This window comes from Rattus norvegicus, chromosome 1, assembly GCF_036323735.1.
Source record: "Rattus norvegicus strain BN/NHsdMcwi chromosome 1, GRCr8, whole genome shotgun sequence".
NCBI classification, from domain to species: domain Eukaryota; kingdom Metazoa; phylum Chordata; class Mammalia; order Rodentia; family Muridae; genus Rattus; species Rattus norvegicus.
The window spans coordinates 50,054,246-50,070,972 of record NC_086019.1 but is presented as its reverse complement, the minus strand read 5'-3'; positions in this window follow the sequence as shown (position 1 = coordinate 50,070,972).

Genomic DNA, 16,727 nt, shown 5'->3' with positions numbered 1-16,727 from the left:
GATGGGGAGGGAAGCGGCCGGAGAGAAGGGCGGGCCCGCGAGGTCAGAGGTCACCCGCGAGGCATCACGGGACGGCGGCCGCTGCCGGACACGCTCGGCGGGGCCACCTGCGGCTGCAGCACGGCCTGGGCGGAGGAATCCGAGCCGACGAGCGCGTGATTGGCTCTTCGCTGCAGGCCGCATAGCACAGGATGCTTCCGCTCGCGCTGCCGGAACGCGGAGACAGCAGCTTCACGCCTAAGCGCCCCTCGTCCTAAGTTTGGGGGCCTTAGAAGCCGCCGCTTTCCCTGCGGCCGCCGGCTTTGCTCCTTGTGGCGTCTCTGGGCTTAAGTTGAGGTGCAAGGAAGCTGCGCCTGTGGGACGTTCCAGGGCAGATCGCACACCAGAATCCCGGAGAAGGCAGCAGAGTGAGGATTCTGGAGTCCGAGAAATCACTCCAGTAAGACAGTCGCCTGGATTACAGCAAGAACGGCGTTAGTCTGCAGTCTCTTCAGCACTTCCCAGATGGGACAGTCATATTTAGGTTTAGTCGGTTTTATGAGAGCAGTTAATCCCCAGCGAAGGTGTCCTGGCTGAGATCACTTATAAGTACACAATTACAGTAGAGACCAGATGACCAGAGGAGCCATGGTGTTCCACTTAGGCTAAGAGAAAAAAAGGTCTTGGAAAACTAAAGAAAATGGGAAAAGACATGAACAGATGATTCACAGAGAAGATGTCCTTAAATATATCGTAGGAGGAGGATCAACTTTGTTTATAATGGAAATACACATTGAAATCCTGTATCCTGGTAGGGATGCAGTCATTAATAGTTAATGTGTTACTTTGGAATTACTACTGGGCTGAGTGAATAAAGCAATGTGTAGAAATACATATACACATATATGTAGGCACATACTGGGAAGACAGAAGGATATTGCAGAAACTTAATACTTACTCAAAAAGTGGTAATGGCTATAGGAGATAAAGGTAGAAGCAAGGCTTCTCTGAGTTCAAAATTTATGAAGACAAAAGGTAAAAACCCTTCAAAGTCAAGTAAATTGAAACGAACCAATTGACTCTTAAGCAGTTTGGCAGTGGAACTGAGACATAGACAAAGAATATATATAGCTACAGTGTTTTGAGTTTCACACTCTGGCACTGTGCCTGTGGATACCTAAGAATCACTCAGTTTCACTAAGTGATTTGTAATTATAACATTGTTGCTGTGGTTTTGAAGTTATGTTTATTGTAGTACAAACATTTCAATGTTACTTTCTCCAAAGATTTCTAGTGTAAAAGAAAATAAGATACAGGGCTGGAGAGATGGCTCAGCGTTAAGAGCACTGGATGCTCTTCCAGAGGTCCTGAGTTCAATTCCCAGCAACCACATGGTGGCTCACAGCCATCTGTAATGGGCTCTGATGCCCTCTTCTGGTGTGTCTGAAGACAGCCCCAGTGTACTTATATATAATAAACAAATGAGATACAAATACAAAAACCAAAGAAGTTCAGAAGCACTATTTAAAATTGAAATATCGGGGGTTGGGGATTTGGCTCAGTGGTAGAGTGCTTGCCTAGGAGGCGCAAGGCCCTGGGTTCGGTCCCCAGCTCCGAAAAAAAAAGAAAAGAAAAAAAAATTGAAATATCATCTTGAGGCTGGAGAGATAGCTCTCAATACTTAAGAGCACTTGTTGCTTTTCCAGAGGACCTGGGTTCAATTCCCAGCATTCACATGGTGGCTCATAATTGTAACTCCAGTTCCAGAGAAATGGGTCTGATGACCATTTCTGGTCTGTGGGCATACATGTGGTATACTGTGGTACATACACATATTTGAACACATTGTATTTAAAAAAATTTTTTTTGATTTAAACTTTTTTATTTTACATGCATGAGTGTTGTCTGTGTGCCTGGTGGGTGTAGAGGTCAGAAGAGGGCGGCAGATCTGGAATGGAGTTATAGATGGTTGTGAACCACCATTTAGGTGCTGGGAACTCCTGCGTCTCTGGAGTCACAGCCAGTGCTCTAATGACTGAGCTATCTCTCCAGCTTCTTGGACACATTTCAAAGTGTCTTAAGGTGAAAGACACATCCGTATCAGGTGGCTCATGACTCCACCTCCAGGGAGTTCTGACCACAGAAAGATACAACGAAGCCCATCATGTTGTACAATTAATATAGCCCATTTAAAAAAAAAAAAAAACTTAACTCCTTGATTGTCCCTTCTTCCCAGGTATTGAAGTAGTTTCCTGGGGCAATGGCTTATTTAATTGAATATTCCCAGGCAAGGGCTACAGAGATGATTCAGTGGTTAAGAGAGCTTTTATCCCTCTTGCAGAGGACGTGGGTTCAATTCTAAGCACCCACATGGCCATTCCCAATCATCCATAATGTCCTCTTCTGACCTGGGCTGGTTTCAGGCACACAAATGGCATACACACACACACACACACACACACACACACACACACACACACACACACACAAAACAGTCATACACATAAAGCTAAAAGAATCGTCCCAGGCAAAGCAGGATGGTTGTGCATCAGTGGTGACAGTAAGTGCAGCTAGCACCCACTCTTGGTGTCTAAGTTTTGTAAACTTATTTATGTACACCCTGTATGCATGTACGCCTGCATACCAAAAGTAGGCATCAGATCACGGGCTGCCCTGTGGTTGCTGGGTGTTGAACTCAGAACCTCTGGAAGAGCATTCAAGTGCACTTCTGCTGAAGCAATCCCACCCCCCCACGTTCTATTTTACATTAAAAAAAAAATCCAGAACTCTTGGTTCCAGTTCTGGGAGACATAAGTAAAAACTTGTGTAATATCTTAAATGTAGAGGAAGTGTCTGAGTGAGTAAGGTCTAGTCACAGGATTTAGGAGAAAAGGCAAACTGACCCATTGTGATTGTCTAGAGGTCAGCAGGTGCTAAACGTGGGAGGGAAGAGGAATCTACTGAGGAGGAAGATTAAGGAACTCAGGGTCATAGGTACACTCTTGTGTGTGATTAGCCAGGCTTATGTGTTTGTTCTTTAGCTTGTTGGCCAGATATGCACACTTACCAAAACTAATCAAGCCAGCACTAAAAGGGCACATGTGTTGCATGTAAGCTACATGTAAATAAAGTTTGCAAACAAGCCATGACAAACCAAATGAGAACGGCAGAAGCTCAAAACTAAAAAATTAAAAGTTACAATAAAATATAATAATATACATATAAAAATATAAGAAAAATAAAAGTTAAAAAGCAGAGGCTGTCTTTTGAGAATCTGGGACATGGAGGGAAGAAGTCAGTCCAAGTCATGTCTTGGGTTTGCAGAGGTTCCAGGGGAGGCAGAGGAGGCATCCCCTTGGGAAGGGACTGTGCCTTGACTGGAGGCTGGGCACTGAACTGCTGGAGGTGACCAGTTGGAAGCCAGTCACCTCATTTGCTTGCCATAGAGGGGCATAGTTGTCTAAGTTGGGAGTAGAGACAAGGACTGGGGATATAATTCAGCTTGGTAGAGTGCCTGGCATATATGAAGCCTCGGGTTCATGAAGCACTTTATACAGGGATGGGGGGGGGGGGAGCGCAACACAGGCCTGTATCTCCAGCACTGATTGTTCGAGAGGCATGATCTAGGTTCCTGGAGAATGAGGAGAGAGCACAGCCTGACTTCCCTCCAGCCTGAATGCAGCAGGGTGGCTTCCTGGGCTGGTTAGTGTTAATAACGTTTTGCCTTCTTGAGACAGTTGTTCTTGGTCATGCGTTACAATTCTGTTTCATACAGTATATAGTCTGGCCATTGTTCATTATATAGAATATGTGCCAAAAGTAAATTTGAAACCACATGAGCCTGCTTGGAGGATTTCCCACAAGCCAAATTGGGGGCAATTTTAGCCTCAAAAGGGAGTTGATCGCAAACACTGAAAATGGGAAAGCTCTAGCTTGTTTGCAACCCCAAACCTCAGGAACTGAGGCAGACATTAGGAATTTGAGGAAAGCCTGGGCTACCTAGCAAGATCTGCCTCAAAAAGACCCAAACCAGCCATGGCACCAGTTATTTGTGAGAGGAGAGAGGGAAAGCTATGTTTTCATCTTTGTAATTGACTGTTATTAATGTTGCACTTTGAAAATTCAACTATGAGAAAATAGCATTTATTCTGCCTTAAAAGTGCACTAGGGTGATTGGACATCCCATCATGAGGCTAAAGTGGGAAGGTACTAGGTTTCAGGCCTGGGCTACATAGAAAGAGCCTGTCTCAACAACAAGAACAACAACAGCACAATTATTCACCTCCGGTTGATGAAGGAAAACTTTCCTTGATGCTCTGGTATATGAAGCTAGCCTTTAACTACAGAGCCATCTCTCTGGCCTGGAAAGGATTTCTTCACAATAGAGTACCCCTAGTGAGTGTATAATAGATGATGATAGAATTACAAACTAAGTACAGTGTAAGTCCCAGTGAAGTGCTTAACTCAGGCAAAGATTATCAGTGGGCGTTAAAACCTTTTAAAATAAACGTTGGGAAGAGCCATGGTGTGGCATCAACGTGTGCGTCCGTAGACTGTCCTCTAACAGCGAAGCGAGAGCTCATCTTTATAGTGGAGTACTCTGGTGGTCATCATATGAAGCAAATTGTCAACTTAATAAGACAGAAAATAAACCTACAAGGGGTTGTGGTGCAAATCTAATGATGCTACCAAAATTAATTATTCAATTTATGAGATGTAAAAGAAATTCATGTTTATTTTTAGAGTTTGTTATTATTTTAATTATTTGTATATATGTGGGTTTGTGCATGGGTGCAGCTGCCCACAGATGCCAAATGCATTGGATCTCCTACATCTGGAGTTTCAGGCCACTGTGGGCCATCTGATGTGGCTACCTTTGCACAAATCATACACACTTCTAACCTCTGAACCCTCTCTTTAGCCCTCTATTTTTTAAAGTTTTAAAAATTTTTCAAGATAGGGTTGTAGGAGTGGTTCTGATGCTAAGGTCTTGTTCCCCAATTGGTTCTTGATCTGTCAGTAAAGAAGCCATGGACCAATTACTGGGTGGAGGGAATAGGCAGGACTTCCGGGTCCCTGGAGGCAAGCAGACAGATGCAAGGGAGGAGAGACAGAGTTCACCGTGTTTCTATTGGAGATAAGTTGACCAGCTGTGTGAGATTTCATACGGAGTGGCCACACAGGCTCCTACAGGCAGGTGGTTGGGGACTAGCTATAACTGAGCATCTAAGTTTAGAGCAGGCAGAGAGGTACGGAGACAAGAATATTTACTGATAAGGGCACGCTTCTCCGGGCGGGAGAGAAGTAGCGCCAGCAATTGTCAAAGGCAAATTGAAATCGAACGACTGTGTGTCTGTGTCTTTTATCCGTGGATACAATGGAAGCTTGGTGGGAGCTGGTAGCTGCCGCCCATTCCCGGAGCTTAGGCCGGGTAGTGAAAGCTACACACAGCACAGGGTTTCCCTATGTAGTCCTGAGACTCCCTCTGCAGACCATGCTGGCTTCAAACTCCGAGTTCCACTTGCCTGTCTCCTAAATGCCAAGATTAAAGGCTTGCACCACCACTGCCCAGCTCGAGCTTTAATTTTGTTTTAAATCATATATATATATATATATATATATATATATATATATATATATATATATGAATGAGACTGCATGTGCATATGTGTGGAGGGGTACCCACAAGGCAAGAAGGGGCACCGATCCCTCAGAACTGGAATTATAGGTCATTATTAGGAGCTGCCTGACCTGGGTGCTGGACCAAACTCAGTTCTCTGGAAGAGCAGTACCTGCTCTTAATCACTAAGCCATATCTTTACCACCCCTATTTTTAAATCTACTTGTCTGTCTGCCTGTCTGTCTACCTATCCATTCATCCATCCATTCATCCATGCATCCATGGGGGCAGGGTCTCTGTATAGTTTTGATCATCCTGGAACTCTCTCTAGGTAGACCGTATTGGCCTCAGACTCACAGGGTTCAGCCTCCTGTACCTTCTGAGTGTTAGAATTAAAGGCATGCACCATTAGGCTTGGCTATTTGGTTATTTTTTTTTAAATTACATTTTTATTTATCTTGTATGCATGCATATGTCTACATGTGGACATGTGTGAGGGCTTGCATGCCATGTGTCTTAGGGCTCTCACAGAATGTACAGGTAGTCTCTACACAGTAAGAGAATTTGTTGATGACTTACAGTCTGTAGTCCAACTCAGGAGCAGCTGTGAAGTCCAAGGATCTAGTGGTGCCCCAGTCCCCAAGGCAGGTGAAAAAGAGAGACTCTTCCTTCTTCCAATGTCCTTACCTAAGTCTCCAGAAGAAGGTGTGTCCCAGATTAAAGGTGTGTACCACCATGTCTAGATCTGAGGCTTGCTTTGTCCCAGGTGACCTTGAACTCAGAGATCTCCTTGCCTTAAGCTCCTGGGATTCATAGCCACTTTGCCTCAGGATTTCCATACTAAGATCCAGGTCAGAAACTTCTATCTCCCAGCCTCAAGATCAGCATCACAGGTGAGCCTTCCGATTCTGGATTGTAGTTCATTCCAGATAGAGTCAAGTTAACAACCATGTCATGATGCCTGTGGAGGTCAGGGGTCAACCTCCAGGAGTCATTATCCTCTCCATCATGTGGGTCCCAGGGATCAAACTCAGGTTGACAGTTTTGGCCACAGGTATATTTACCCTTGTTATAGTTTGTATATGCTCAGCCCAGGATGTGTCAGTATCAGAAGGTGTGACCCTGTTGGAGTAGGTGGGGCCTTGATGGAATAGGTGTGTGACTATGGCTGTGGACTTTAAGGACTCTTTATCCTAGCTGCCTGCGTGTAAACTGGTATTCTGCTAGCAGCCTTCAGATGAAGATGTAGAACTCTCAGCTCTCCCTGCACTGTGCCTGCCTGGGTGCTGCCATGTTCCCGCCTTGATGATAATGGACTGAACCTCTGAACCTGTAAGCCAGCCCCAATTAAATGTTGTCCTTATGAGTTGCCTTGGTCATGGTATCCGTTCACAGCAGTAAACCCCTTTACCCACTGAGCTATCTCATACCGCCCCCTGATAAATATTAAGCAGTTGACTCACCATAGTATCTAAATGCAAACCATTCCAAATAAGACATCGAAGTATAAGGAAATTCTATACACTACCAAATGCACACTGTATCAAGCGAAATGAATGGTAAATGGATTGGTTGGTTCTTTCCTCCTGGTTTCAGAGTTCATCCCATGGTCTGATTGGTTAGGCCTGTTGTTTAGGGGCTATGACGGCACAATTCATCATAGCAGGAGCATGGACAGGGAGGAATCCTGCTTATCTCATGCAGCCAGGAAGCATAAGAAATAAAAACCTAGGATCTCAATATCTCCTTCAAGGGCAGGCATCACTACAGTGACCTAATTTCTGCCCCTGGACTCACCTCCTGAAGATTTTACTATCTCCCAATACTACCAACCTGGGGACCAAGCTTTAAGACACAGTCCTTTGGGGGGACCTCCAATCGCTAGGAAAACGATTGCATCAGGAAAAAGAAACACATCCTTAGAAAGCCATTTTCTGGGCTGGAGAGATGGCTCAGCGGTTAAGAGCACTGACTGGGGTTGGGGATTTAGCTCAGTGGTAGAGCACTTGCCTAGAAAGCGCAAGGCCCTGGGTTCGGTCCTCAGCTCCGAAAAAAAGAAAGAAAGAAAGAAAAAAAAGAAAAAGCACTGACTGCTCTTCCAGAGGTCCTGAGTTCAAGTCCCAGCAACCACATGGTGGCTCACAACCATCTGTAATGGAATCCGATGCCCTCTTCTGGTGTGCGTGAAGAGATGGACAGTGTATTCATATGCATAAAATAAATAACTCTTTAAAAAAAAGAAAGCCATTTTTCTGTCCGGTTCCCTATCGTGTTCATCCTAGCTACCCAGTCAATGTAAATCAGTTTCCTGAAAAAGGCTCCAGTGCTTAAATCTCACTGCATTTCTGCCAAATTGTACTGGGGAACTGTGGCAAATGCTGTTGGGGGCCATGTTCTTCTTGATGCTAGTGCACCCATTCTCTGCTCCCCTCCCAGTGTTTGTGTGTGTGTGTGTGTGTGTGTGTGTGTATGCATGTGCGTGCGTGCGTGCATGCGTGTGTGTATGTATGTATGCGCGTGTGTGCGTGCATGTGTGTGTGTGCGCGAGTGCGTTCGTGCATGTGTGTGTGCGTGCATGCGTGTGTGTGTGTGTGTGTGTGTGTGTGTGTGTGTGTGTGTTGACCTAGACTGGCCTTGAGCTTGCTATATTAATGAGTGACCTTGAGTTTCTGGTCCTCCTGCCTCTACCACGAAAGCATACAGATTACAGGTGTTTACCCCAATAGCTGGCACGAACACTGCCTTGGGTCTGTTTGAGTCATCATATCTTCATCCCAATAATTCATCTTCATGAATTATTCCTAGAATAATTTTCCTAGAATAAGCCAATGTTGGCTTCCCTCCTCCTTTCTCCAATTTTCCTTTTCCTTCTCTTCCCTGAAACGTTGCCTTTCACATTTTCTTCTGGGCTTTTGGAAATACCATCTCAGGTAGCACATGGTCACCTTCACCTCTTAGTGATCCTCCTGCCTCAGCTTTCAGGTACAAGAGGATGGCTTCAAGTGAGGCCACCCTGGACCACAGAGTGAGCTCAAAACAAAACTGGAGTGCATAGCACTGGAAAGACCAGAAAAGAGGGCTGAGGTGTAGGTCTGTTGTTACAGTCCTGGTGTGGCATGCACAAGGCCCGGTTTCCATCCCAGCATTGCATAAATCGGACTTGTGGTACATGCACACATGGGAGGTCACCTGGAAGGTCATCCTCGGTACACAGAGTAGCCTTGAGACCTTGTCTCAAAATCCCCCAAAACAGAAGACACCCCCCCATAAGCTATGAACCTCAACTGTCACAGAGGAAGTCCAAGTTGTCACTGACAAACCTCTGCCTGCCATAGAGGAAGAGATTCAGAGCAAACTCCTCCAGAGCCCAGAGCAGCTTTGCGCAGGCCATTTGTCCTTAGCTCATTTCTTCTAGAATGCATGTGCGCTCCTTCTAAATTTGTCCCACTTTCCTTTCCCCCACACACACAAAAAAAAAGTTAAATTCAATCATCTGGGCACAGCAGCACATACGTGTAATCCTTGCACTCAGGAGGCAGAGGCAGAGGCAGGGGGTTTTCAAGTCAGACTCTAGCCTGACCTGTATATTGTTCTGGAGCAGCCTGGCTTACCTAGGGAAACCTTGTCTACACAAAGCAGAAAAGAAAAAATTTCAATCAAATGACGTATCCTTTGAGGTTTTGTATGACTTTTTAGTGTTTTTCTGTATCACTTTTTTATGAGTCTTGTATGACTCTCGTGCTTATGTATGTTAGTATATTTGTTGTGGGGCTGCATTGTGTGCTTAGCATGTGTTCGATACCAGGGCTGGGTTCAATACCTGGCATCAAAAATAAGCTTAGGTTTTCTTGCTAACTTGCCCTTTGTTGTAGAGGTATTCGTCATGTCACTAAGAACATCGGGGAAAGGTGACCCCTTTCTTTCATCACCCCCAACTGTCCTCGTTGACCTCCTGACCTTTTCCCTCAGTACTACTCATCTGTGTCAGTGATCCCGTTGAATGTCAGGTGTGGCAGTAGACTGGGTCCTTGCGCTCACAGGTAAGCTCTAGGGAAACCAGGAATGTTACATACACATGGTTGTCTCTTCAGAGGAAGAGATGCCTAAGCTGTGCCCAGAAAGCTGGGAGAGGGGAAACAGGACCTTTGTGATGTGCGGCCAAGACAACGCTGTATTCCCTTCAGACTCTTCCTGGGAGTTTGTCAATCTATAGAATCTATTCCTATGTAAGGTAGTCAGTCTGTAGACCCCATCTTCATGGAGGATGTCTGCGATGGCTATTCTTGTCAGCCTGGCTACATCTGGGATTAGCTAAGTGAACCCTAAATGACTGTGCACCCTTGTGAGGGACTGTTTCTTAATTGAATCGTTAGAACTGGGGAGACCTACTGCTAATCAGGATTTGAGGTGGAGAGATAAATCTTTATCCCGATCTTCTGAAGTGGGAGGATCTAACTTTAATCTGAGCCACACCTTCTACCGGCAGCCTGTGTGTAGAACATGGCAGAAGGAAGCTTGCTGTCTTTGGCTGTTTGCTCTCACCCTCACCGGGAAGCCAATCTTTCACTGGCAGTGCAGTCTATGGCTTTGCGATTCTGCTCATCTACCAAAGACCAACGGAGCCATCCAGCTTTGTGGACTGAACAGCCACTGGGGTCTTGGACCTTCCATTCGTAGGAAGTCATTGTTCCATTAGCTGGACCACAGCATATAAATCATTCTAATAAATCCCCTTTCCATATGCAGATTCATCCTGTAAGCTCTGTTACTGTAGAGAACCCTGACTAATACAGATGTTGGTCCCAGAAGTATAAGGGTGAACATTTTATTTATTTATTTATTTATTTATTTATTTATTTATTTATTTATTTATTTAATGTATGAGTACACCGTGTCTGTCTTCACACATACCGGGAGAGGGCATCAGATCTCATTACAGATGGTTGTGAGCCACCATGTGGTTGCTTGGAATTGAACTCAGGACCTCTGGAAGAGCAGTCAGTGCTCTTAACTGCTGAGCCGTCTCTCCAGCCCCAAGGGTGAACATTTTAAAAATCTGGAGTAGGCTTTCTAAATTGCCAACACTTACAATTATCAGTGCCTCTAGTTACTGAAGCCTCTCTGGGGAGTTCAGAGAAACTGAAAGCACATGGCAGGAACTATGTTACAAACTCAAGGAGACAAATTTGATTGTCCTGACCCACCAATTGTGAGAGGCCATGGGTTTGGTGACCCAGTATATAAAACTTTTGACAGTTTGTGGCTAATGCCAAAATGAGAGTCGTTCCCACACCCCCCCCCCAATAGAAGACTTTACTAACTTACATACACCTCAGGCTTATGAACCTTTTAAGTCCTTGACTGTAGCGCCAATTTCCACAATTCCTTCAAAGATTTGATAGTGTTTTTGATTCACCATTCTGCCAACTTCTAAGTATATCTACCTCTGGGGAAAAGGCTAACAGTAAAACCCTTAGGCATTTTTATCAAGGTCCTTCCTCAGGGGAACCTAACTGTACCCTCATTCTAAGGGTTCTGGGTCTTCAAACTGGCTCCAGTCTGCAAATTGGTTCATTGGCCAAGATCCCCTTTTGTCTCGGTCCAATGTAGCCTTTCTTTGAGAATTTTCCTACATACACATCAAACAGGAATGCAGTAGGCTTCTTATCTACTTCATGATTGAAAACACCATGACTGATTAGCCAGCACTGAAGGTCCACATGAATCATGCCACGATAAAATTCACTTTGTATGTGCTGACCATTATGGGTCAGGCTATTGTGGACATTGTCCTGTCTATGCTGGCAGATATGATAGCCAAAGGCTATGAAGAGCTTTTCATTAATCGCTAAGTGTGTGGCGTGATCTCTCTCTGATAAGGCATATTATTTCTGTAACAATTCTATTCTAACTGCTCTATCCTGCCAAACACCAGAGAAAAATCAGCAAGTTGCCCAACAACAGAAGTGAGCTGAGATGTGGTTACTCCTTGAGACACTACTCCATAGGTAGGCACATGGAATTGTGGTCCCTTGACCTACCTTTTCAACAAAAACTACGCTGAAAGCGCTGTATAGTGCTGTTCTCTGGGAAGGAGCGCCACCTGGCGGCCACACGGACACAAATTATCTTTTCCTTGTAGTAATAGATGTGAGAGCAGTTTTTGCTGTTTTTTTGTTTTTGTTTTTGTTTTTTTCCCCTAATGGAATTGGGGGACATTTCATAGTCATTAATGGGGGAGATTTTGGAAGGGCCTGCTGATTTTAAATATGGGACGAGCCTTCTTTTCAACCTTCCTTGATTCAGTTCTGGTTTCTTGGGTTCCCTGCAGGGGTGGGAAGAGTTGGTCAGGGACCAGTCAGAGGAAATGGCAGGAGGTTGAGTTTTCAGTGAAGCTGAGAAGAAAATGTAATCTAGGCCTAAGGCCAGAACAAAGGGGAAGTAACAAGCCTCAGGTTAAGGAATTAGTGATGAGTTAAATGTAAGAAACACAATGATAAGGTCAGGTGACGAAAGGCATGCGTGGAGAGGTGTGTAGAGGTAGTCAGATCCCCAGCACCCACATAAAAGTCGGGTGTGGTAGTGGTGCCTGGCTGTAACTCTGCTGCTGTTGGGGCAGTGGTGAAGACAGATGGGGACCAGCTTCATTGAGAGACACCAGACATTGATCTCTGGCCTCCACGAGCACAGCACCTACATACACATATGTCCCTAAGGGGACAGAGACTCCAGGAAGACCAACAGAGTCAACTAACCTGGACCCTAGGAACTCTCAGAGACTGAACCACCAACTAAAGAACATACCCAGGCTGGACCTAAGCACACATATTTCTGCTTAAATTCCTGTCTGGATAATATTTATGACATGAAAGAAAAATAAATCTAGATGAAAAAGGCCCTAATGAAATCCATTGCTTTGCACGCGTATTAGTCAGGGTTCTCTAGAGTCACAGAACTTATGGGTAGAGTATAAATATAGTATATAGTCTGTAGTCCAACTCCCCAGCAATGGTCAGCAGCAGTTGTGAATGGAAGTCCAAGGATCTAGCAGTGGCTCAGTCCCACAAGGTAAGCAGGCAAAAAGAGAGACTCTTCCCCCTTCCAATGCCCTTACATAGGTTTCCAGCAGAAGGTGTGACCCAGATTGAAGGTGTGCACTACTAAGCCTGGATCTGGGGCTTGCTTTGTCCCAGATGAACTCAGAGTGAAAGAATAAAGATTTTAAACTATCCCCCACTGACCGTGCTGTGAGGACAAGTGCACCTCACAGCAAAGAATAACATAACATGTTTTAGGGATGTAGCCTGGCTATAGCCACCACAAACCATCTGGCCTCGATAAGGCCTGACTCAACAGTCCTGAGAAAAACGAGAATTAGGGTCAGCTTGCCCCAGAAGCAGGGTGGCCTAGAGTAGAACTGAGCCCAAGTTACAAACCAATGAAATTGCTTTGTGTGACTGTTGCCAACTACCTATGTAATTTTCCCTATAAATACCTTCCTCTAATTGGGCTCAGGGTCGACTCCTCTGTCTCCTGTGTGAGATACGTGTCTTCCCCAGAGCTCTGGTTCCTCAAATACACCTCTTGTTTATTACATCAAGACTGACTTCTCGTGAGTTCTTGGGGGGTTGCGTTGTCTCGAGATTTGAGTGGGGGTCTTCCCCACCCCGGTGGTCTTTCATTATGAGGGCTCGTCTAGGATCTTGCAACCACCCACAACTCTGAAGACCTTCTTGGAGGTAAGGGGGATCCCCAATTGTGTCTGAATGTGCGGCTGCTGTCTGTGTCTGTCTCTGTTTTGGTTCTGGTTAGTATCAGAAAAGAGTTTTGGTTTTGGTTTGAAACAAAGGGAGTGGACGTGGAATCCCACTCTGTGCAGCCGCCTCTGCAGTCCGTGAGGACCCTCTGGCTGCGGAAGGGGGGACGCCCCGGGCCTGCAAGCTGCAGTCCTGGAAGACGTTCCATGGGTGGAGAGCAGTCGGGAGGACCTGACTGTGGGCAGTGAGGAGGACCTGATGTGGTTTTTTGAGAAAAGGAGACGGAATGCTCCTTTTACCTAGGCGGGAGTGGACGAGGAATCCCACTCCGTCAGAGGTCGTGTTTGACTGCCTATTTAAGTCTAGGTGTGGACGAGTGTGCTTGGACGTGTTAGTGTCTGTTGTCTGTATTCTGTTTCTGTGTTTGGTGTTCTTTTTCTTTGCTATGGGGCAGACTGTGACAACCCCTTTGTCTTTGACGGTGGACCATTGGACTGAAGTTAGGGACAGAGCACATAATAATGTCAGCTAAAGTTAAGAAGGGAAAGTGGCAGACTTTCTGCACCTCTGTGGCTGACTTTCGGTGTCGGCTGGCCCCCCGAGGGCTCTTTTGACCTGACTATGATTCTTGATGTTAAAGCTGTTGTTTTCAGGAAAAAAACAGGAGCAGCAACTTTACATCTCAGTCTGGCAAAACCTGGTTCAAAATCCTCAGTACCCTCTGCTCCTCCTAAGATCTATCCTGAGATTGAGGAGCCTCCTGAATGGCCAGCTCCTCCCTTGTATACCCCATTTCCTCCCCAGCAGCCTCTAATCTCTGCTCCACAGGAAGAAGAAGCAGGGAGTGGGTGTCCAGCTACAGGTACCCAAAGCTGCAGGGCTCAGAGCCCCACAGAGCCTGACTCCACAGTAGCCATGCCTTTGCGCACTTATGGTGTACCCAACCTCCTGAATCCTCTGCCCCTCTGGAGGCAGACGCTTCTGATCTGGCCCAGGGGACGCTAAGTTGGCGAGCACTCACCCCTGACTCCTCTACTGGCCCGATTCTTGTTTTTCCCTTGCAGGCTTACAGACCTCCCCCAGGTCCGGGCAAGGGGATGCAGCCCCTTCAGTATTGGCCTTCCTCCTCTGATCTTTATAAATGGAAACTTAATCATGGAATTATTTGTTTTGTTCATCAAAGAGTTTTACTTGGTCCTCTTGGTGCTTAACTTAAAAGTTAAAAATAATTTGCTTGAGAAAAATTGTTTTCTGCCAGGGAGTTTTATCTTTCTCTCTTGAGCCTCCTCCCCAAGGAGAGATGCCCCTCTCTTTATTCCCCTTGTCCAGTCTAGCCGCTGTTAACAGTTGTATATGAAGAACTCCAGGTTAGCGAGTGACCCCCGTGTGAAGCAGGCATTAACAAGAACCTGAAAGCTTTACCTTAGATCCTGAAGAAAAATTCTCCCTGTTGCTTAAACATTCACAACTTCTAAGGAAGGGACAGCACAGAGTGAGGAAGTGTGGGGCTGAGGGTGGCAGCTAGCAAGCAAGCTGCAGGCGGTGCAGCTCAGGCCAGGTCAGCGTAAGAGGAGTTTCAAGGGGATGAGGCTGGCCGGGGTTGACACTTTGACAGCAAAAAGATAGCGTGGAGTTAGTGGTTGTTTTATGAGACTTTTGGCCCTGAAAAAAATTCCAGTTGCTGCCTTCAGTGGCCAGACCATCAACACTTGCTCACAGAAGGAGAGTGTTCATTAAGAGAAGTTCTTTAAGGGAGCCTGCCTTATCTGCTTGCCCTATTCCAAGGGAGGAGTTGATCTCCAACATTAAGTAACCTTCCCTGTTAGTCATCATTGACATGGAGAGTGCCTTTGATCCTATCCCCACAGCAGCCAGTTCCTGCCCCTGTGGTCAAAATGCCCCAGGTTGGAGGGCAAGAAAGCCCCTAAAATAGTTTCAAAAAGAATCTACAATGAACTATGAAGAACTTTGTTTTGCCAGTCAAAATTTAGAATTCAGGCTTTGGCTGTGGCCAAGGTCAGGATTAATGTTTTCTTTTCCATGGGCCTTTAACCCAGTGAGACGTTTGGTGAAGGGCTGCTACTGAGGTCCTGAAAGTCCCAGGTGAACCCGTTACAATTCTTTTGTCAGCCACTTGGCATCTAGCACCCAGGTCCTAACCATCTCTCCATCCTTTTGTTAATAGTTCTTACACTGAAGGTACTCCTTAAGTAAAATCTAAGTCCAGAGAGATAGTCGGTAACAGATCAGCTGCCTCTCTGCTTGCCTTTCTGTTTCACAGGAACAAAGCTTGTGCTTATTTTTACAATAGTCTTTTTGTCCTAAAAAGGCCTCCTGGTTTAGCTGTGTGACTAAATGCTATTTGTCCTCTTCAGTGGACCTCTATTCTCAAGATTCTCTTCTTGTTTTCTCACCATCCCATTTGAGATGCTTGTTAGTAACTGTTACAGGTCTTCTTTACCACCAAGGAAAGACAGAATTCTACTAGAGGCCAGAAAGAATGTTCCAGACATGGATGGAAGGCCCTCACTCCTGACTGTTGACTTCGATACCCCTGAAGGTAGGGAGTGCTCCGGGTCTGCCACCAGGCTCCAAGGGTGGGTCTCCGAGGGGCTGGAAAATGCCCCACCAATCTGGCTAAGGTAAGAAAAAGATATAAAGAGAAAGTTACAGAAATTTGAAGGATTAAGCTAAGTTGCTGAGAGTCAGTGTAGAGAAAGTAAGGTAGAAGTGTGCACATAAGTGGACAGCATCTAGTAGCTGTAGAGGAAGATGCAGAAGATATAACAGAGAGATTGAGGAAGAGAAAGAGGAAAGAAGGTAAAAAGAGCAGGAAGCTAGGGAAGAAAAGAGACAAAAAGAAGAGGAGGTTAGAGAGCTAAAGAGAGCTAAAAGACAGGAGAGGAACATATACTGACCACAGTAGTTAGGGAACCTAAGAAGACAGTACCTGGCAACAGAAGAGAATTCCTGGCTAAAGATCAGTGTGCCCAGTGCAAAGAAAAAGGACACTGGGTCAGGGACTGCCCCAGGAAAAACAAGAGGGGCCTCTCCAGCAGCCCAGAAGGGAAGCCTCTCAGTCCTAGAGTGCTGGCTATGCGCAAAGATAGAAGGGAAGCCTGCCCAGTTGTTTTGTGAATACGGGGGCCCAACACTCTGTGCTCCTACGCCCAAATGGGCTAGTGCCCAGTAAAAGACCTTGAGTACAGGGGACTACCGGCAACAAACGATACTCATGGACTACCCGAAGAATGGTGGACCTTGGCATGGGCTGGGTATCCCACTTGTTCCTTGTGATTCCAGACTGCCCCTACAAGTCTGAACCCTACAACCCTGCTCCCAGACCCCGACCTAGACACCCCCTTCATGAC